At 42.0% G+C, this 24163-nt stretch overlaps 1 long non-coding RNA gene across 4 annotated transcripts; it reads left to right on the forward strand.

The window, feature by feature from the left end:
• Positions 1-11080: 11080 nt before the first annotated feature.
• LOC138784733 (uncharacterized) lies at positions 11081-18183 on the forward strand. Of its 4 annotated transcripts, none has more exons than XR_011361923.1 (5): positions 11081-11164; positions 15347-15538; positions 15682-15798; positions 16900-16941; positions 18097-18183. It is a non-coding gene; the product is annotated as an uncharacterized lncRNA (long non-coding RNA). The 4 variants fall into 4 exon arrangements; XR_011361924.1 differs by having other exon boundaries at positions 15682-15756; XR_011361925.1 differs by lacking the exon at positions 11081-11164 and adding an exon at positions 11192-11348.
• Positions 18184-24163: the final 5980 nt, after the last annotated feature.

Genomic DNA, 24163 nt, shown 5'->3' on the forward strand with positions numbered 1-24163 from the left:
TCTACACTACGTTTGTTGAAAAAAAAAAATCTATGAAAAACGGATGGAAAAAACGGATGCATTTATGTGCATTTGTTTTGAACCGTTTTTCCAATGACTTCCGTTATGAAAAAAAAAAATTATCAAAATGCATCCTTTAACCCTTAGACGACCCAGGGCGTATAGTTACGCCATGGAAGTCTGTCCCCAGATGACCTAGGGCATAACTGTACGCCCTGGGTGTTTCTCCGGCTATAAAGCGCGCTCTGGAGCGGAGCGCGCTTCACAGCAGGTGGGGGCCGGCTGCAATATGCAGCCGGGACCTCACCGGTAATGACACGCTGCAGCGATCGCGCTGCCGCGTGTCATTAACTCCATAAACGCCGCTGCGACCGCGGCGTTTAAGTGTAAGTGGCAGGGGGAGTCGCCTGTCACTTACCGATCGCGACCCCCGCAGTGTGACTGCGGGGGTCCCGATCGGTAAAACGGACTGCTGGAGGTCTCTTACCTGCCTCCGTGCGGTCCGATCGGCGATCTGCTGCACTAAGCCTGCACAGGCAGGCTCAATGAGCAGAGCGCCGATAACACTGATCAATGCTATGCCTATGGCATAGCAATGATCAGTGTAAAAATCCAAGTACTGTATGTAAAAGTCCCCCAAAGGGACTTAAAATGTGTAAAAAAAAAAAGTTAAAAACACTAATACACTACCCCAAAACCCCTCCCCCAATAAAAGTTGAAATCACCCCCCTTTCCCATTATATAAATAAAACATATAAAAATAAATAAACAAATAAACATAAAATATACCGTAGCGTGCGTAATTGTCCAATCTAAAATAAAACAAGCGTAATTGCGAACGGTAAACGGCGTACACGAAAAGAGGGAAAAAAGTGCGCGGATTACCGATTTTTTGTTACATTATTTATAAAAAAAAATTAATAAAAAGTGATCAAAACGTCTGATCCTCACAAATATGGTATTAATTTAAACTAGAGATCATGGCGGAAAAAATGACACCCCATACAGCCCCGTAGGTAAAAAAATAAAACTGTTATAAGCGTCACAATAGGCCCATTTTATTTATAATTAATTGCCAAAAAAAAGGATTTCATTAAAAAAAAATATATAACATTAGAGAATCTGTGTAACCTGCATATGGTTGTGTTCGGACTGACCTAAAGAATAATAGTATCATGTCGCTGTTACCATATAGTGCGTTACGTAGACACAGGAACCCCCCAAACGTTACTATATTGCATTCTTATTTACGATTTCACCAATTTATATCTTCATAAATAATATATTTGGGATTCCATCATACATGTTATGGTAAAATGAAAGACACCATTACACAGTACAACTATTCCTGTAACAAACAAGCACTTACATGGCCTGTAGATAAAAAACTGAGAGTGCTAGAGCTCTTAGAAGGGGAGGAGGGAAAAACGAAAACACTAAGATCAAAATTTGCGCGGTCCACTGGGTCATTTTGGGCCTGGTCCTCAAAGGGTTAACCCCTTAACGACAAAGGGCGTATATTTACGCCCTATTGCCGGTAAGGGAGTTCAGAGCAGCGCCGCGCGGCGACCCCGCTCTGAACCTCGGCGGTCCCGGGTGCCGACAGCTGCATCTGATTACCGGATTCAGCTTATCCCTGGTGTCTAGTGGAGGAGATCGCTCCTCCGGAATGTTATCCCGGAGGAGCGATCTCCGTTTCTGAAGCCGGGCAGGGACCGCTCCAAGATGGCGCCGTCCCTGGCTCGGCACTCGTTTACTTCCGGCTGCAGCAGCCGGAAGTAAACGAGTGCCTATCTCATGGATCTCTGCAGCATATCTATGCTGCAGAGATCTCTATGAGAGATCAGAGCACTTATACTAGAAGTCCCCCAGGGGGGCTTCTAGTATAAGTGTAAAAGTAAAAAAAAAAGTGTCATTATTAATAAAAATCCCCCTCCCCTAATAAAAGTCTGAATCACCCCCCTTTTCCCAGGTTATAAATAAAAGTAAATAAATAAATAAAAAAATAAACATGTTTGCTATCGCCGCGTGCGTAATCACCCGAACTATTAATTTATCACATTACTGATCTCGCACGGTAAACTGCGTCAGCGCAAAAAAATCCCAAAGTGCAAAATTGCGCATTTTTGGTTGCATCAAATCCAGAAAAATTGTAATAAAAAGCGATCAAAAAGTCGTATATGCGCAATCAAGGTACAGATAGAAAGATCACATCATGGCGCAAAAAAATGACACCTCACACAGCCCCATAGACCAAAGGATAAAAGCGCTATAAGCCTGGGAATGGAGCGATTTTAAGTGACATGTATTTGTTGACAATGGTTTTAATTTTTTACCGCCCATTAGATACAAGAAAAGTTATACATGTTACATATCGTTGTAGTCGTAACGACTTGAGGAACATATATAACAAGTCACTTTTACCCCAGGGCGAATGGCGTAAAAACACATTTCCCCCAAATAAACAAAATGCGTTTTTTTTTTTCAATTTCACCACACTTTGAATTTTTTTCTGGTTTCGCAGTGTACTTTATGCAAAAATTCAGCCTGTCATTGCAAAGTACAATTAGTGACACAAAAAATAAGGGCTCATGTGGGTCTCTAGGTGGAAAAATGCAACTGCTATAGCCTTTTAAGCACAAGGAGGAAAAAACGAAAACGCAAAAATCAAAATTGGCTCTGTCTTTAAGGGGTTAACCCCTTAGTGACCGCCATGCTGCCTTTTCACGGCGGCCACTAATGGGCTTTACTCCAATGCGTACGCCTTTTAACGGCGGGCGCATTGGAATAAATTACCGCCCGGCGGAGGCTGCAGGACGGATGATCAACGGTCAGTGCGACCGCTGACACCCTCCTGTAACTGACCGGAGCGGAGGATTCTCCGCTCCGGGCAGTTTAACCCGTTAAATGCTGCTGTCAAACCATGACAGCAGCATCTAACGGGTCCCGGTGGATCCCGGACGGCGCCGTGGGTCACTTACATGATCGCGATGTCCCGCAGCGCGGTCCGGGGTCCCGATTTCTCCATGGTGATCCCGGGGTCCTAATGAAGGTCCCCGGGGTCACCATGGAGATGCCTGATGCTGACAGGGGTGGCCTTGGCTATTGCCTGTCAGAATGAGGCATGATACAATACATTGCAGTACATCAGGTACTGCAATGTATTGTATCAATGATTTAAGTATTTTACACTAGTGTACAGTAATGTACACTAGTGTAAAAGTAAAAAAAAGTGAAAAAAAATTTGCACCAAACAACACAGCCCCCCCAGCCCCCCCCCCCCCAATAATAAAGATGCATTACATTCCCTATACCCAATAAAACGTGACATAAAAGTGATCAAAAACACAAATTATATACATATTTGGTATCGTTACGTCCGTAACGACCCAATCTATAAAACTATATCAATAATTACACCGCACGACACACGCTGTAAAAAAAATAAATAAAAAAACAGTACCAGAATAGCTGTATTTTATCAATCCACTTTAGAAAATACATCATAAAAGAGATCAAAAAGTCTTATACATATAAAACTTGGTATCAATAGAAACTACAGATCTTCCCGCAAAAAATAAGTCCAAAACCAGCTTTGTGGGTTTTTGCTAGGAAGATGGTTTCTATTGCGCCAAAGCGGTAATAGTTAAAAAAAAAATATACAAATGTGGTATCGCCATAACCGTAGCGACCCAGAGAATACATGTATTATGTTATTAGTGATCGCCGATACGGATTTTTACGGCGATCACTAATGGGCTCTATTCTGCTGCCATCAGCTCTTTATGGCGATGGTGCAGAATAGTGCAGCGGCGCCGGTAATGCCCGCAGTCCCCTCCTCTCAGCTATCGGAGGTAGCTGAGGGGTTGGGGCAGAGTGTGGGCTCAGTCCCGGCCAGTCCCCTCACCGGCGATCGCCGTTATTACCAGTATAACGGCGGCCACCGGTAACAGACATTGCCAGCGCAGCTGAACGCTTTCATCTCTTCTCACCGTGAATCCACAGTGAGAGGAGATGAGAACATGTCCCCCCCCTGTCCCCAGAATTAACCCTAGTGACCTGGCCACTGACCCTCCCCTCCCTGGGCGGCCATCTGATCCAAGATGGCCGCTGCCATCACTGTGAACAGACACTGTTCACATTGATGGATTCCTAAAAATGATCAAAGCATCATTCTCTCCACCACCGGAGGTGGCGGAGAGCATGGGGCAATGATCGGTGAACACCCGGTGTGGTCCCAGTACAAGTGATCAGCGGTATATACTATATACCACTGATCGCTTGTTCCAAATGGTGCCGGCACTTTTTTACACCTGTCACCAAAGTCAAGTGCCCTGGATTACCCGTAACCACCCTGGATTACTTGTAACCACCCCAGATTACCTGTAACCACCCCAGATTGCCCGTAACCACCCCAGATTGCCCGTCACCACCCCAGATTGCCCGTATCCACCCCAGATAGCCCATAACCATCCCAGACAGCCCATAACCATCCCAGACAGCCCATAACCATCCCAGACAGCCCGTCACCACAACAGATTGCCCGTCACCACCCCAGATTTCCCGTCACCACCCCAGATTGCCCGCTGCAACCCCAGATAGTCAGTGAACACCACCAGATTGCCCGTCACCACCCCAGATAGCCAGTGAACACCCCCAGATTGCCCATCACCACCCCAGATAGCCAGTAACCACCCCTAGATAGCCAGTAAACACCCCAAGATTGCCCATAACCACCCCATACAGCCAGTAAACACCCCAGATTGCCCGTAACCACCCCAGATTGCCGGTGACCACCCCAGATTGCCCGTGACCACCCCAGATTGGCACAGACTGCTCGTAACCACCCCAGATTGCCCATAACCCCACCAGATTGCCTGTTGCCACCTCAGATAGCCAGTTAACACCCGAGATTGTCCATTACCACCCCAGATAACCAGTAAACACCCACATATTGCCTGTTACTAAAATGACACTCCTTCTCTTCTGAGCCCTGCTGTGTGCCCATACAGTGGTTTATGCCCACATATGGGGTACCATTGTACTCAGGAGAACCTCCGTTACAAATTTTGGGGTGCTTTTTCTCCCCTGTTCCTAGTGAAATTGAGAAATTTCAAACTAAACAAACATGTTATTGGAAAAATTAAATTTTTTTCATTTTTACGGTCTAGTTTTGAATACTTTCCTCCAATACCTGTGGGGTCAAAATGCTCACCACACCCCAAGATGAATTCCTTGAGGGGTGTACTTTCCAAAATGGGGTGACTTTTGGGGGGCTTCTATTCTGTAGACATTACAGGGGCACTGCAAACGCACCTGGCGCTCAGAAACTTCTTCAGCAAAATCATGCACTGATAATGCTAATTGGCGCTCCCTTCCTTCTGAGGCACGCTGTGTGCCCACACAGTGGTTTATGCCCACATATGGGGTACCGTTCTACTCAGGAGAACCTGCGTTACATATATTGGGGTGAGTTTTCTCCCCTGTTTTTTTCGTGAAATTGAGAAATTTCAAACTAAACAAACATGTTATTGGAAAAATTCTATTTTTTCATTTTTACTGTCTTCTTTTGAATATCTTCCTCTAATACCTGTGGGGTCGAAATGGTCACCAAACCCCAAGATGAATTCTTTGAGGGGTGCACTTTCCAAAATGGGGTGACTTTTGGGGGGGTTCTATTCTGCTGACACTACAGGGGCTCTGCAAACGCACCTGGCGCTCAGAAACTTGTTCAGCAAAATCTGAACTGGAAATGCTAATTGGCACTCCTTCCATTCTGAGCCCCGTTGTGTGCCCATACAGTGGTTTATGCCCACATATGGGGTACCATTCTACTCAGGAGAACCTGCGTTACATATATTGGGGTGAGTTTTCTCCCCTGTTCCTCGTGAAATTGAGAAATTTCAAACTAACCAAACATATTATTGGAAAAATTCTATTTTTTCATTTTTACTGTCTTCTTTTGAATACTTTCCTCTAATACCTGTGGGGTCAAAATGGTCACCACACCCCAAGATGTATTCCTTGAGGGGTGTACTTTCCAAAATGGGGTGACTTTTGGGGGGGTTCTATTCTGCTGACACTACAGGGGCTCTGCAAACGCACCTGGCGCTCAGAAACTTCTTCAGCAAAATCTGAACTGGAAATGCTAATTGGCGCTCCTTCCCTTCTGAGCCCCGCTGTGTGCCCACACAGTAGTTTATGCCCACATATGGGGTATCGTTCTACTCAGGAGAACCTGCGTTACATATATTGGGGTGAGTTTTCTCCCCTGTTCCTCGTGAAATTGAGAAATTTCAAACTAAACAAACATATTATTGGAAAAATTCTATTTTTTCATTTTTACTGTCTACTTTTGAATACTTTCCTTTAATACCTGTGGGGTCAAAATGGTCACCACACCCCAAGATGTATTCTTTGATGGGTGTACTTTCCAAAATGGAGTGACTTTTGGGGGGGTTCTATTCTGCTGACACTACAGGGGCTCTGCAAACGCACCTGGCACTCAGAAACTTCTTCAGCAAAATCTGAACTGGAAATGCTAATAGGCGCTCCCTTCCTTCTGAAGCCTGCTGTGTGCCCATACAGTGGTTTACGCCCACATGTGGGGTACCATTGTACTCAGTAGAACCTGTGTTACAAAATTTTGGGTGCATTTTCTCTCATGTTTATTATGAAAATGAGTAACTTTAATCTTAACAAATATATTATTGGAAAATTTCTATTTCCCATTTTTTTCCGGTCTAATTGTGAACTTTCCTCCAGCCCCTGTAGGGTTAAAATGCTCATTATACCCCTAGATTAATTCTTTAAGGTGTGTAGTTTCCAAAATGGGGTCACTTATGGGGGTTTCCAGTATACAAGCCTCCTAAATCAACTTAAAAAAAGAACTGGTCCCTAAAAAAATCAGTTTTGGAAATTTCATGAAAATTTGATTATTTGCTGATACATTTCTAAGCCCCGTAACACCCTAAAAAAGTGAAATATGTTTACGAAATGAAGCCAGAATAAAGAGGACATATTGATAATGTGACTTACTAACTAATTTTTGTCATGTGCCTTTTTTTTTTTAGAAGCAAAGAATTTCAAAGTTCTTAAAGTGCAAAATTTTCTAATTTTTCATTATATTTTGATGTTTTTCACAAAAAACACACAAGACAGTGACCAAATTTTGCCACTAACATAAAGTACCATATGTTACAAAAAAACTATTTCAGAATCGCTAGCATACGTTAAAGTGAGACAGGTCAGATTTTGAAAAATGAGCCTGGTCATTAAGGCCCAAAAAGGCTTGGTCCCTAAGGGGTTAAGGTGAAAATAAAGTGCATATGAAAAACCTCTATGCGCAAAGCAAATGTACATGATTTGATCAGTGAGTTGTCTATAGTACTGTGCAGTACATCAAACCAATAAAATATGCAAGGTGAAAATGTAGACTTGAGGTATTGAGGTATGAATACTGAATCTGTGTATCAAGGTATAAAGGCATGAAGGGCAAAAATTCAAAAAGTAGGAAAGAGTAGAAAAAAACTGGACTGATTCTTTATTTATTATTACTATCATTGTGAAAGGTGCAACTTTAAAATATTAATTTATATGTGTCTGTTTTTCTGAAACATAGGTCCAAATCCTCTAATCATTTGTTGATATGTAATGCTTGAAATTCAAAGATAAAGATCTATTTAAAAATAAATAAATAAATAAATCTAACCAAGATGTGCAAAATTCTGTCAGTAAATAATTTATATTAAAGAATACATTCTAATGCCATGTTCACACTATGTATAACACTGGCCATTCTGTGACCCAACCAGGTCACAGGTGTTACTGAAGATCATCCCGATCAGTACTGCAGTGCTGGCCGGAGGATCTTCACTTCTGCTAAATTCGAATTCACCACTGCACACAATGGAGCATGCGGCCGGAGCGGCAGGCTCCATTAGCTGAACTGACATGTCTGTGAATAGCGGCCGCAGAAAACTGATTTGTCAGTTTTTTGCGTGGCCGCTAGTGATCCCAGACGGAGTGTATACTATGTATCTTCACTTCAGCCGTGATTTTATAGACGGCAGCAGAATGTACGTTTCATATTAAAGGGATAGTGCGGCGGTAAAGAATTATTGACAGAATAACACACATTACAAAGTTATACAACTTTGGGCTGGGTTCACACTACGTATATTTCAGTCAGTATTGTGGTCCTCATATTGCAACCAAAACCAGGAGTGGATTGAAAACACAGAAAGGATCTGTTCACACAATGTTGAAATTGAGTGGATGGCCGCCATATAACGGTAAATAACTGACATTATTTTAATATAACAGCCGTTGTTTTAAATTAACAGCAAATATTTGCCATTAAATGACGGCCATCCACTCAATTTCAACATTGTGTGAACAGAGCCTTTCTGTGTTTTCAATCCACTCCTGGTTTTGGTTGCAATATGGATAACACAATACTGACTGAAATATACGTAGTGTGAACCCAGCCTTGTAATGTATGTTATGTCTGTGAATGGCCCCCTTCCCCGTGTCCCACCACCCCCACCGGTGTACCCGGAAGTGTGGTGCGCTATACATACCTGTCACGTGCCGACTCGTCACCGATCTTCAGTCTGCGATGTCGTCTTTGGGCGGCCGGGCCGAATCCCTCCGAGTGTCCTGAGTGCCGGCCACCCTCTTCAGCGTCATTGGCGATTGGCTGAGCATAACTGTGCTCAGCCAATCCTGGCTGAGCATCTGATGACGCTGAAGAGGGCGGCCGGCACTCAAGACGCTCGGAGGGATTCGGCCCGGCCGCCCGAAGACGACTTCGCAAACTGAAGATCGGAGACGAGTCGGCACGTGACAGGTATGTATAGCGCACCACACTTTCGGGTACACGGGTGGGGGTGGTGGGACACGGGGAAGGGGGCAATTCACAGACATAACATACATTACAAAGTTGTATAACTTTGTAATGTGTGTTATTCTGTCAATAATTCTTTACCGGCGCACTACCCCTTTAATCACGGCCGTTTGATATGAAACTTTTGTAGTGTGAACATAGCCTAAATTTGTATATAATAAAAATATACATTAATTCAATGCATTCTAATTTATTTCTTGTGTATTTTAATTAGAATTTTGAGGTATACTAATGAGGAAAAAACTTGACGTGCTACAGTTGTATATCAAGGGAATCATGACCTGTCAACACTTTACTGGAAAGAGTGGGGGGGCTCAGTATCCAAATAAAAAAAAAAAAAAAGAAGCTGGATTTAAAGATTAAGTGAAAAAATATTGTTCACATTTTATATTATTCCAAAACCATTTTTAATGTTTGGAAAAAGCCCTTTAAGTTAGTGTGGTCTACATATTACAGACTATAATCCAAGAGTCTTGTAACTTTGCTTGAATCATACATCAATGAATCATTAAAGATTTTTTATATAACACTTCCTGACATCATAATAGCTCCATCCTGTCTGTCACGGATCTTGTAAAAACAGAAACCATGGTGCCACAGACACGTTGATTCTACGATCCATTACCCTTTATGTAGATCTATTAATCACAATAGAATCATATCCTCAGGGCTGAATTCACAGTTCCTGCTGCCCTTAAAGAGTTCACACACCATATGTGTGAAAGAATCCACAGCACTCCTCAATCAATGCATGATAGTGCAGTTCATTATTATTCTATGAAGAGAAAGACATGGCTGATCCAATGCTTCTCAGCATCATGAAAACTAGCATTGGTTAGTATACATTTTAATCAGAGTGTGCAAGCCCACACACACCCCTGTTGTCCAGCAGTCTATATGGGGGTCTTGACCTGTATTCTGAGTGGTCTGTATGAGGGGACTGGACAGCAGTCTATATGGGGGTCTTAACAAGGTGGTTTGTATAGGGGAACTGAGCAACAGTTTGTACTGAAGGGCCTGAGCAGCAGTCTGTTTAGAGGTGTGTGTGTACAGGGCACAGCGAAGTGTGTGTGTGTGTGTGTACAGGGCACAGCGAAGTGTGTGTGTGTGTACAGGGCACAGCTGTATGTGTGTGTACAGTGAACAGCTGTGTGTGTGTGTGTGTGTGTGTGTGTGTACAGGGCACAGCACAGTGTGTGTGTGTGTCTGTGTGTGTACAGGGCACAACGAAGTGTGTGTGTGTGTGTGTGTACAGGGCACAGCGCAGTGTGTGTGAGTGTGTACAGGGCACAGCTGTGTGTGTGTGTGTGTGTACAGTGAACAGCTCTGTGTGTGTGTGTGTGTGTGTGTGTGCAGTGCACAGCTGTGTGTGTAAAGTGTACAGCTGTGTGCGTGCACAATGCAGAGCTGTATGTGCATATAGTGCAGAGCTGTGTGTCTAGCCTCTGTTACTGACAGGCTGAGCACTGGAGGTGCACTGGAGGCGAGCCCAAACCCCCCAGTGCACAAATATCCACTACCCTCAGTGACTTCAGAATCAAGTCTGTCCCCGGCCTCACGCATCAATGGGGAGGAGATGGGGCCCAGTGGACCTGTCTCCAGTCCACTGATATCTTCTAAAATAAAGAATTATGACGTCTAGAAGGTGAAGTGGAAAAAATAAAAACGCAAAAACAAACATTGTTTGCATCCTTAAAATTGGGTGGTTTAGTGTATGAAGGCAGTTCTATATAGGCCCCTATTTACCTACTTGAAAACTGAAGTGAACACAAATAAACAAAAAAAAATTATATATATATATATATATATATATATATATATATATATATATATATCTATATTATAAAAATTAAAGTCTGTCTGTCTGTCTTTTTGTCTGTCTGTCTGTCCGTCTATCCCATATAGACTTCCAAACGCCTGAACCGTTTTACCCCAAATTTGGCCCACAGATACATTGGGTGCCCGGGAAGGTTTTAGCGAAGGTCCCGTCCCCGCCAGATGTACAGGAGGGGAGGGGGAGGTGGTGGGGGAGGGGGAAGAGTGGCGCCCCATAGAGATGAATTGGAAAATCTCCACACTGCAAACACAGGAGAAATAATTAGCTGCAGCTGCCCAGAGAAAACGGCAGTTGGGAGCCTTAGCAACCAATAGGATTACTGCTTTCATTTTCAAAGGGAGTTGTGGTTGCTAGGGAAGCTGCCTCACAAGATCCACAGTAATAACTGGTAGACCCCCTACTCCATCTATACAGTACAGGTATATACAGGGCACCACAGGTATACAGGACCCCCTACTCCATCTATACAGTACATGTATATACAGGACCCCCTACTCCATCTATACAGTACATGTATACAAGACCCCCTACTCCATCTATAAAGGTATATAGGGGGATGCCTGAGGATGCCCCATCTTTACTCACCAATTAGCATCAGGACTGGTAGGTAATAGCTCCACACGTCACATTTAACACCAGACCTGACCAAAACCACCACACCAGACCTGACCAATACCGCCATACTGTGACTGGATAACACCGCCACACCACACCTGACCAATAGGACCATACTGTGACTGGATATCAACTCCATACCAGACTTGACCAATACCGCCATACTGTGACTGGATAACACTGCCACACCAGCCCTGATCAATACTGACATACTGTGACTGGATAACACTGTCATATCAGACCTGACCAATACCGCCATACTGTGACTGGATAACACCGCCATACCAGACCTGACCAATACCGCCACACTGTGACTGGATAACAACTTCATACCAGACCTGACCAATACCGCCATACTGTGACTGGATAACACTGCCACACCAGACCTGATCAATACTGCCATACTGTGACTGGATAACACTGTCATATCAGACCTGACCAATACCGCCATACTGTGACTGGATAACACCGCCACACCAGACCTGACCAATACCACCATACTGTGACTGGATAACACTGTCATACCATACCAAATAAGACCGCCACACCAGACCTGACCAATACCGCCACATTGTGACTGGATAACACTGCCATACCAGACCTGACCAATACCGCCTTAATGTGACTGGATAACACTGCCATACCAGACCTGACCAATACCACCATACTGTGACTGGATAACACTGCCATACCAGACCTGACCAATACCGCCATACTGTGAATGGATAACACCGCCATACCAGACCTGACCAATACCGCCATACTGTGACTGGATAACACTGCCATACCAGATCTGACCAATACCACCAAACTGTGACTGGATAACTCTGCCATACCACACCTGACCAATACGGCCACATTATGACTGGATAACACTGCCATACCACACCTGACCAATACGGCCACACTGTGACTTGATAACACCGCCATACCAGACCTGACCAATACCGCCATACTGTCACTGGATAACACCACCACACCAGACTTGACCAATACCGCCACACTGTGACTGGATAACACCGCCATACCAGACCTGACCAATACCGCCATACAGTGACTGGATAACACCGCTATACCAGACCTTACCAATACTGCCATACTGTGACTGGATGAATCTGCCATACCAGACCTGACCAATACCGACACACTGTGACTGGATAACACCGCCATACCAGACCTGACCAATACCGCCATACTGTGACTGGATAACACCGCCATACTGTGACTGGATAACACCGCCATACCAGACCTGACCAATACCGACACACTGTGACTGGATAACACCGCCATACCAGACCTGACCAATAACGCCATACTGTGACTGGATAACACTGCCATACCAGACCTGACCAATACCGCCATACTGTGACTGGATAACACTGCCATACTAGACCTGACCAAAACCACCATACAGTGACTGGATAACACCTCTATACCAGACCTTACCAATACTGCCATACTGTGACTGGATAACACCGCCATACTGTGACTGGATAACACCGCCATACCAGACCTGACCAATACCGACACACTGTGACTGGATAACACCGCCATACCAGACCTAACCAATAACGCCATACTGTGACTGGATAACACTGCCATACCAGACCTGACCAATACCGCCATACTGTGACTGGATAACACTGCCATACCAGACCTGACCAAAACCACCATACAGTGACTGGATAACACCGCTATACCAGACCTTACCAATACTGCCATACTGTGACTGGTTGAATCTGCCATACCAGACCTGACCAATACCACCATACTGTAACTGGATAACACCGCTATACCAGACCTTACCAATACTGCCATACTGTGACTGGATGAATCTTCCATACCAGACCTGACCAATACCACCATACTGTGACTGGATAACACCACCATACCAGACCTGACCAATACCGCCATACTGTGACTGGATAACACTGCCATACCAGACCTGAACAATAGCGCCATACTGTGACTGGATAACACCGCCATACCAGACCTGACCAATACCGCCATACTGTGACTGGATAACACTGCCATACCAGACCTGACCAATATCACCATACTGTGACTGGATAACACTGCCACAGCACCTCCACCAACTCTACAGGTATACAGAACCCCAAACTATACACTACAGGTATACAGGACCCCCAAACTAAATACTTCAGGTATACAAGACCTCCACCAACTCTATACTACAGGTATACAGCACCTCCACCAACTCTATATTACAGGGATACAGGACCCTCTATACACACTGACACTTTATACCCTGGCAGCGCCGAGTACATTTTCTAGTATATATATATATATATATATATATATATATATATATATATATATATATATATATATACACAAACACACACACACACACTTTGGGTAATATCTTAATGAAATGAAGTAATGAAAATTACTGCTAAACTTTTGAGGCTAGAAACACACACTGCAGTGAAGTGATATCAAATTGGATGGAAAATATAAAGGCAGAACTTGTACTTCTTTCTTTTGGATCCTTATCTGGTGTTGGTTTAAAAACTGCAGTGACAGGTTTCCAAAAGACTGCAGTGTGCATTTCTAGGCAAAGTCTTCTAAAATGATGACAGAAAAGTGGCCATACGTTAAATGGGCTTTACCCAATGGTTCGCATTCATGGCATATGTGCTCAGGCTTAACCTACAAATATAGTAGGTTTTTAACAGTACATAACCAAACACATGAAGGAGGCCATGAAACTAAGGTTAAACTTTTTTTCATACACAAAACATAAATAAAAACAGCATTTGGGCATAAATACGTAACACATATTAGCAGATTCTAAAAACTGGAATGTATACAGAAAAAAAGCATTCCCACTAAGACAATTTGGAACCGAAATCCAAAATTGAATTTTTAGCTTCAGGCACCAAGACCTCTGGCTATTTTTAGGTCAAGGACATTTTTTAGTCCAAATAAATCTGCCAAGTTACTTCTTTATCTTCTATGGACTTTTAGTAACTTGAAGATATTAATATAAATGTGACAATTCTTTTAAGAACTTCTTACTCATTTACATTTTGATTCAAACTCTCCTACTCAGGTGTGATTTATGCTAAATACGGTGAATGATTTTATGCGCTTTCATCATTTTAATGTGTGAGGAAACCATCTCCTGACCCTCGTTTATTAAAGGGTTGATTCTTTGCTAAGTTCCTTGATGCTAAAGGCAACGTCCCAACTTTTTGTTTGATTGTAATTCTTCAGAAATTGCTTACATTAACCTTTTAATACGTTAATTAGTTTTGCTCTGCCTCCAGTTTTTCAGGGCAGATAAGGTGTGTAACCTATAGGGAATTATTCCGTTGACAACATTTCGCATTACGTTTGAATGCACTGAACCTATTTTACAAGATAATTTCAGACAAGCCATTCTGCAAATATTACCTGGAAACAGTATTAGCGCCGCATGAAATTAATTATAGAAATGTTACTTAACATATTCAATGCCAGCTGTTTTTATGGAAAAGTTGCAGTTGTTGAGTTTTACTTCGTAGTGATGGAGGAAACAATGAGGTTCTCTTAGCAAAGCTTTAATAGAGAACAATGTATTGTATAAAATCTGTGCCACATTATACCTTCTGTGTGAATGACTTACCCTCTTTCTATATTTAACATTGAACCTTTTTGAATGGTATACAAACACTCTATATCATTGTTATGTTGTATATTGATTTTTAGTAACCATTAGAAAGATAGCTGTACTTGACCTTTTTGTTACAATATACAGTTTTAAATGATAAATGGTTGTTTTACTCTTCCATTAACCGCTTAATAACTACCCTTACATCAATTACATCAATTAGTTTTCTGCCTGCAGCCCATTATTTAATCTCTCTACCCGTTCCTGTGATATGAAGCAGGCTTGCAATTTACATTCTTTTTTTTTTAAATTATCATGGAAAACACAGCACTTCCTATTTTCTGACTCTTTTTTTTTTCTCAAAAAACAGGAAACAGTCAGAAAACAAAGTCCTGTGTATCCCAGGCCAGCTGAACGCTCACAGAGAGAAGGCAGTCATGTGATTGATGGACACATTGAGCCGTGACTCTCTGTACTGGCCGAAATTCCTGTGTTTAGTTCATTTTTTACATCCAATACAAGTGTAAAAATCTGTCTTCAGGAGACTGGACCTGGATTTCTGGTAAGTTCAGCTTTGTTTTACACCATGATAACAACAAAACAAAAAAAAAAATAATGAATGTATATTGTAATCTTGCTTTATATCATATCTACTGTTGATTTACATTTTGAAAGTTATAATGACAGTGAACTTTAACCCCTTAGTGACCACCAATTCATGGCACTCATCGATGAGCCTAATTCTGATACATACACCTTTTTATGGAGTGAGCGGTATAGGTGTGTTTCATGCTTCCGCACCAGCATCGCGAGATACCAACTGTCAGTATCTGTCACAAGAAAGATAAGAGTGGATCTTGGAATTTGGCAACAGTTTTTGTAGTTTTTTTTAGGATAATAGTTTCTATTGTGCCAAAGTTAAAAAATAAAAAAAAACTATGCAAATTTGCTATAATTGTAATCACAGTGACTCAAAGAATACATTTATTATGCAAGTTTTATATAAGGTTAATAATTCTAAAAATTAAAAAAAAAAAAAAAAAAATTTCTTCCATTATTCCCTTAAAAAAGGGTTAATCAACAAGTTACATAAATCCCAAAATTGGGCCAATATAAAGTAAAATTTGTCCCGTGACCTATGCGCACATGAAGGAGACTCTCCCTACTTTAAAGGAAAATTGACATGCAAGGCAATGCATATCAAAGTGCTGCCAGGTTCCAGTTTCCTATCAAACAAGCAGCAGGTAGGTACCTTAATGTTCCTTATCTCATCCGACATTTTTTGCAAAAAAAAATAAAAAATCTGTAATTCCTTGTTTGCGCCTGGCCCACTTTCGGACCACAGTTCCGTCATTATGCCGCCCTCCTCCTAGAATAATTGACAGCTGGCTCATCTTCAGCTGCGCAGGATTTCTAAGTAGCCAAAGATGAGCCGGCTGTCAATCATTCTCGGAGGAGGGGGGGCGCATGATCATGGAGCAGGGCAGGTACAATGTAACAGACCCGCTTCTGTGACACTGTTGCGGGGCATTAAAGTTCTCTTTTTTTGCAAAAATGCCAGATGAGAGAAAGTGCAAAAGAGTCTACAGATCCTCAACTAAAACTTTCAAAACACGGAAATGAGAGAAGGAACATAAAGGTTCCTATGTGCTGCTTGTTAGATAGGGAATTAAAAACGGGCAGCACTTTAATGTGCATATATCCATTCTGTCAGTTTCCCTAAGATTATGACAGGAAAGAGGTGACCGATTTTTTTTCTTTCCTCTGTAGTGAGTGCACAATTCACACTGGCTCAATTTGGTTTATAAACGGTTTGGTTTATAAATATATCCTTCCATACAAGATACTGTATATGTTTTGGAAATGCCAAAACTCTATGCCCTACTGCTTCTCCAGTACTTAGCTCTTTATGCTTTCTTTCAGTGAGATCACTCCTGTTTGAGAGATGAGAGGAGAGGGCCACTGGTGTGTATACTGCTATGTGTATGGATATGTGGTAGTGTTGGTTTAAGCTGGACTCATTGCTTGCTCAAATACTGTATTGTCTTTGTACCTCTACATATCAATTTCCATTGTGTCTCTATTCTGTTGGATCCTGCCTCCTGTTTGAGCTTGTTGTTATACACAGACATGTCATGTTCACTCTTTTGTCCATACTTTATTGTTGCTATCGTTAACTTTGTCCCTATGTTTTCAAAATGATACATAAAATGTATTTTTTTAAAACTAAAACAAACAAGATACCAAATTTTCAGGAAACAAACATTAAAACAAACTATTCAGAAGTGCAAATAATATAGTATGAAAATAAGACCTTACTAAATGGACACTCACTATGTCATCTACCTTATTATGTGCATAGAATGTGATGTCTGTCGTGTAAAACACAGAATTGCAGCACATTTACAGTATATGTCATTCATATACTAATATCTATCCTTGTTAGGTTGGGAATTTCCTGCATATGATCCTGTAGTGTAAACTAGTAATTATGATGTTATTTATAGATGACAGTGGGGGAGATTTATTAACAGGGGATTTGTCTAGATGTAGTCTATTTCTGCTTTGGCAAGAATAGACTGGTCTATTTAAAGTGCAATTTACTATCAGGGATAATGCTGCGTTTACACAGAACGATAATCCGCCCAAATGTACGATTAACGATGTCGGAGTAACGATTTTTTTATTCATAACGATCAGTGTTTAGACGGTACAATATATCGTACGGAAAATTTGGTTTGCGATCGTTTTGCGACCGCTTTAGCCTATCTCGCACATAGGAAAAATCGATGAACGACTGTTTACACGGAACAATATGCAAATTTTTTACGAACGACGATTTTAGAACATGTAAGGTCAAAATGAAAGATTTCTCGTTCGTTGTTTGATCGTTCGCAGCGTTTACACGTACGATTATCGTTCGAATTTGATCGTTATCGTGCGAATTCGCACAATAATCATTTCGTGTAAAAGCATCATTAGCCTGGTCTATTTTCTGTGGTGCTGATTTGTTTGTCTCAAAATTGTTTCTAAATGGTCTCAGAATTGTCTGTAAATAGTCTCATTGGCCCTGGTTTGCCACCTAGGTAATGAGCATTTTCTTCTCCCTTTCTTTTTCAGATACCGGTATGCAGAGGACTACGTCGATGACCAGCTCACTTTAATGTTCATGTTCAATGTAATGGTCATTTTATTGAATAAAAAAAAATCTAGGTGTGTCGTGTTTTCTTTAATTAATTTACAGGCTTAAAAGTGGAAGCTGTCTGATAGACGAAATCCATTACTAAGTCGGGACTTAGTGTTAGCCAGTAGAAAATGGCAAAACACTAACCACCCCTTCCCCCATTTTTACCCCAGTACCCAATGCCACCAGCGGTACTGGGAAGAGCCGGGTGCCAGTAGTCCCGGAGAGTCAAAAAATGGCGCTCCTGGACTGGGCGGCAGCAAGCTGGTATTATTAAGCTGGGCAGGGCCAAAATTAATGGCTCTACCCACCCTGGCACTACTAGGCTGCTGCTTTGTTTTTAACCTGGCTGATTATGGAAAGAGGGGCGATCCTATGCGTGTTTTTTTTTTTTTTTAATAAATAACAAAATTTCCATAACCAGCCAGGTTTAAAACCAAGCAGCAGCCTAGTAGTGCCAGGATGGGGCTTGCCGGCACACACCGGGACTGCTAGCAACTCTGAAGGAAGCAGCAGGTAATCCCCCAACCCCTACCATCACCTCCTCCCCCATGGAGAGCGCACTGCATCTGCCCCAGCAAGGAAAGGGGCAATTAACCCCTGGTACAGGTGCAGTGCCGGAACAGTCTAGTTCCCAGAGGTTCAGTCTAGTTCCCTGGAAGCCAGACTCTAACTCCAATGCCAGGGATTTTAAATATCCCGCTGAGAAGCAGAAGCTTTCTGCTTCTGGGTGAGAAATCCCGTAGGGCAGGGAATCCTAGTTTAATGAGGGGATTCCTTGCTCCTGTACTGTAAGGAGGGGTGCTGCATGTACCCCTCTTTACTGTACAGCCCCAAAGGGTTAGTAGTGATGCTACTGCATCACTACTTAACCCCTTACACTCTGTGGACCTGGTGCACTGCACTTGACCCATGGAGCATACCGGCTCCACATTAGATGGTAAAATACACCACCTCTAGATCACCCTCAGCTGGTATATAAAGGGGCACCTAGGTTTTAGAGGAGGAAAGTAAAGCAAAAATATTTTGAACCAAAAAGTGGGCATAATGTCAGCTTTACTTGGTAAAGGTCCTTAAGATTTTTGGATGTCCTTGGGCTTAGAAGTTTTAGATTAATTTTTCCAGACTTTTATACACCACCCCAACTGAACACCCCCACCCCGCAGCCAATGACCCCCCCCCAAACTGTACCTTTTAAAAACACTTATTATTATTGGTGGTTAGTAAGTTCCCAGCCGTTTAACCCTCTCTCTTTATAAAAAATAGTTGCAACTGTTTATCAGTGCTATTCTGCATTTTTTGGGGCAGACATACAACTTCAAATTCATGTTTCAGGTGCAGAACTGAAACTATGGTCGAGGACACAACTAAACCTATGGTTGTTGTTCAGATCTACTACTAATATCTGACCAGATGAATGCTAATTGCAATACTGAAGCTACACAGTTTCTCTTATTATCCGGACAAACATGACACAAAACACTGTATTCTCTAGCCTGCCTTAAAAAAAAAATACTCATTTTGAACATAATTTGACAATGATATCAATTGCATGTGAAAAAATAGTTGCAGATGTAGCTCATTAGCACTGCCCTTGAAGGACATGCCACAGTTCATGTCTAACATTAGTTAATGAATAAAATAAAAGTGGATGCTTTTATCTGACAGAATAAAGCATCTAATTTGTAGAGATACTTGAAGACAAGCTCCAGTTTAAATGTAAAACTATCAGTTTTAGTAGAAACTTTTATAATTAGTAAAATGTATCTATTAAGGTCATGGAATATATGATGGCTATTAGATTATTACTGTTGTTGCTCAAGTGTAAGTTTCCATTGTGCTGTATATACTATAGGCGTTAACCTTCTAATTCAATGGATAGAAAGAGTTAGGATGCTGCTTAAGAACAATAAGACCACCTAGGTGGTCCAAAAATACCCTATTTTTACCCTAGCTACTACCGAAATATGTAAATGTATTATGATCGGAGCCCCCTCAAATCTTTTAATCTAGTGTGTGCGTGATTAGGGAGATATGAGTGTTGGGCTACATTCACACATCCTTTTTTCCTCTCAGTTTAAAATGACATCAGTCATTTTGAGGTTAACATGCCAGAAGTCATTTCACTGTTTGGCCGCCCAGCAGTGCAATGACGGCTGTTGGTACATTATTCTAGTTCAGGTAGATTAATTGGCCTTTGGGTGTGTCTTTAATTGAAAAGTCAATTGAGTTTAGTAGTAAAAACAATCAAAGGGCGGTGACAAAGGAAAAACCGTGTGTGAACTGTTGCCACATTGAAAAATCCATAGCGTTCTTATCTTCCACATGACGGAGCTAGTTTTGGGCTAATTTTTTTGTGGAGAAATGTGCAGTTTTTATTGATACTAAGTTTTACATATAGAGAGAGACTTTTTGATCTCTATCATGACAAATTTTCTGAAAATGATTGATAAAAAGTTATAGGTGGAGATCAGCTGTCATACAGTAACGTGGCAGAGCCATCTGATACATACACTATAAGGCTATGTTCACACACTGTGAACAACTGGCCGCTCCGTGACCTCGGCCGGGTCACAGAACGGCCGGTCTCTGCATGGATCATCTGTCCGGCCACAGAGCTCTGATGCGGGCGCATCAGCGCGCGTCTGCATCAGAGCTTCCCCCTGCACACTATGGAGCGAGTGGCCGGAGCCGCTCCCTTCATAGTGTGAACTGACAGGGTTTCCTACGGCCGCAATTCATTGAATTGCGGCCGCAGAAAACTGACATGTCAGTTATTTGCGGGGCCGCAAGGGATCCCGGCCAGAGCATATACGATGTGTATACGCTCCGGCCGGGATCCCATTGAAAATAAGGCATTGTTCCACCCCGCAAAAACTACGGCCATTGTTGCCATTGGCAACAACGGCCGTATTTTAACGTAGTGTGAACATAGCCTAAAAAGACATATGTATCGGAATAAAGCCCATTAGTGACCGCCATGAAAAGGCGGTCACTTACGGGTTAAAACTATGTTCACATAATGTTTTTGAGATAAAAATATGGATGCATTTTGTTAATAATGGCAGCAAATAAATAGCACTAACGGGTTAAGACTATGTTCACATAATGTTTTTGAGGTAAAAATATGGATGCATTTTGATAATAACAGCAGCAAATAAAGAGCAAGATATTTATTACTGGGCGCATTTTTGTCTCAAAAAATGTTTTGTGAACATAGGGAATCCTGTTACAGTAGTGGTCTTTTTAGTTATGTTGCCTTCCAAATAACTAAAAAGTATGCACCCAAAATTGTAACAATAAAACCTGCAGAGTGCCCTGCAAACAGATCTGCCCACATCAAAAATATGCCACAGTGCAAAGCTTATTAACTTTTTTTAAGAATATGGCCACATTCCTGATTGAAACCTTAGCAGAAAATTTTGATCAAATAGTGTGAATTTCATGGTGGATATGTGAAGATGCGATCGGGCGGCTGCAGGGGTTGGCAGGTAAAGGTATAATAGAGGGGAAGGTTCCTGTTATCATGTAATTTCTACATATACTGCACCCTCTGCTGGACCCTTCAGGTATAGACCAGGTCAAGACGTCACTTTTTTTTTTTTTTTTGAGAAATTGAAGCCTTCCTGGTCTACCAAATTGAGGAAAATAGCACTATATGTGCATTTCCCATAATTAGTGTACATTAGGAATTTGTCTATCTTTGCTTATGAAATAACATATTAAAAGAGAACCAATCACCTGAAATTAACTGTCCCTATAATAAAAGATTCTCTGTCCCTAAGTCTATTCCTGAAGATACAGACTGCCTGTGCAGTCTGTATCTTATGCTTTTACCTAATCCAGTATAGCGGAGAAGTAAGGCCGGGGGCGGCCATCTTGATGACGTCACAGTGGTGCTGGAACGCAAGGGACGTAATCAAGATGGCGCCCGGCTTTACTGCACCGCTACAGAGGTACAAAGGCAGTCTGTATCTTCATGAAGTTCATTTCTGAAAATACAGACTGCCTGTGCAGTCTGTATCTTATACTTTACCCACTCCTCTGTAGCGGTGCAGTAAAGCCGGGCGCCATCTTGATTACGTCCCTTGCGTTCCAGTGCTGGAACGCACCACTGACATCATCAAGATGGCCGCCCCCGGCCTTACTGCTCCGCTATACAGGATTAGGTAAAAGCATAAGATACAGACTGCACAGGCAGTCTGCATCTTCAGAGATAAGCTTAGAGGCTCAGTTAGGGCATTCATACACAGTGATCTCGCGCTGTATAGCGCAGGATCACTGTATTTACAGAGCGGTGGCAAAGGCTCATGGGAGCCCTTCCCGCCGCTCAGCATGCCGGGAGCTTCCTGTCGCGCGCCGGCTCTTTTCAAAAGAGCCGACGTGAGACAGGAAAAGAAAAAAAGTATATTGCGAAAACGCGGCCCTAAAAGTTATTAATTCAAATTACAAATATTAAGAAAATTACAATTTTAATCTAATTATCGGAAAAAAAAAAAAATTCGCCCATGATTGGTTCTCTTTAAATAGATTTTGGCTGGAGTTGTCCTTTAATTTTTAACTTACACAAAAGTAAGATCAACTACGTTTTTGTGTACATAAGTACAATGGAAAAACGGATCAAATCGGATGCACACAACTGCAAAAACAGATTGAAAAAACGTAGTGTGGACCCAGCCTAACAGAGTGAATGCCTACGGAAGATAAGTACTATGGGAGATGACCACATAGGAGGAGGGGGCTAACTACTAGAGAGATTACCTATAGAGGTAATGCCTACACAAGGTATACTACTAGGAGGGTTACTTACAGGGGGGATGTCTACCTATCAAATACACTAACTATAGGGGAAATAGCTACATGGGGCATACTACCTACTGGGGGCACTACCTTCACAGAGAGGCCTTAATACTTTACAGATGCACAGAGCAGGGACCAGACTACTTTATAGTGGCACAAAGAGGCCTAACTACTATATGGGGGAGGCACAGAGAAGCCTAGCTACTAGAATAGTCTAACTACTAAATGAATACAGAGGGGACTAACAATTTACTCAAAGAAGATTTTATTCATAATCATGTAAGATAAGTTTAGGACTACACTTGGCAGCTTAGTGGTCAGTTGAGGGGTGGTGGCAATCAAAAGCTTGCTATGGGGCCCAGTCATTTCTAGTTACACCCCTGCAGAGAGCTGCATAGCTCATAGCTGCCTCTGTTACTGCCTGTGTACCCTGGCTCTCCCCCTCTTTCCCTCTCCATAGAATTGTTTAGCTTGTGACTTGATCCCTAATCTAAGTACAGGACAGATCTCTCATAGTTAAAGACAGTCAAGCTGAGGAGAAGGGGGGGGGGGGGGTGCTTGATAACAGTTGAAGGAAGCACTTTGTCTTGTGAGATATATAACATATTTTCTTATATTCACTTGTACTATTGATCTATACAATGTTTGTTGAAATGACAGGGCCTATTTGAGCAAACTGTGCAAAAACAAGGAGATATGGTCAAAATGAAAAGGAAATGTAGAAAATAAACAAGAATCATAAAGCTTGTTACAAATGCTGGAAAAAGGAAAAGACAACAAACATAAGCTCTGCAGGCAGCTTAAGGGGATTTTGCAGAAGTAGAACACATTTATTATTTTTTTATTAGCATATGTCATATAACATGTTGTCCTCCACTATTCAGTTATGTATGGGAAACACAGAGAATTATACCTGCTTACAGCAGATGTATGTCTGTAACGTTATGTCTGTTAAAAGTCTATTGCTTGCACTACACATTACTTTTAGATACTATATGTTCTGGTAAAATCAGTGGTATAACCAGTGGCGTAACTAGAATTGGCTGGGCCCCATGAATCCTAGCTAAGCCCCTTGTAAAAATATAGCAAAACTTGAACTTGAACTATTGAATTGGATAGTGAATCTTTTGCATTGTTATTGTAAATGAGTGCAACTTGAGAATGCTCAAGTCCATAAGAAGCTGGGAGTGTTGACATTTTTTT

Source organism: Dendropsophus ebraccatus, chromosome 2, assembly GCF_027789765.1.
Source record: "Dendropsophus ebraccatus isolate aDenEbr1 chromosome 2, aDenEbr1.pat, whole genome shotgun sequence".
In the NCBI taxonomy this organism is placed as follows: Eukaryota; Metazoa; Chordata; class Amphibia; order Anura; family Hylidae; genus Dendropsophus; species Dendropsophus ebraccatus.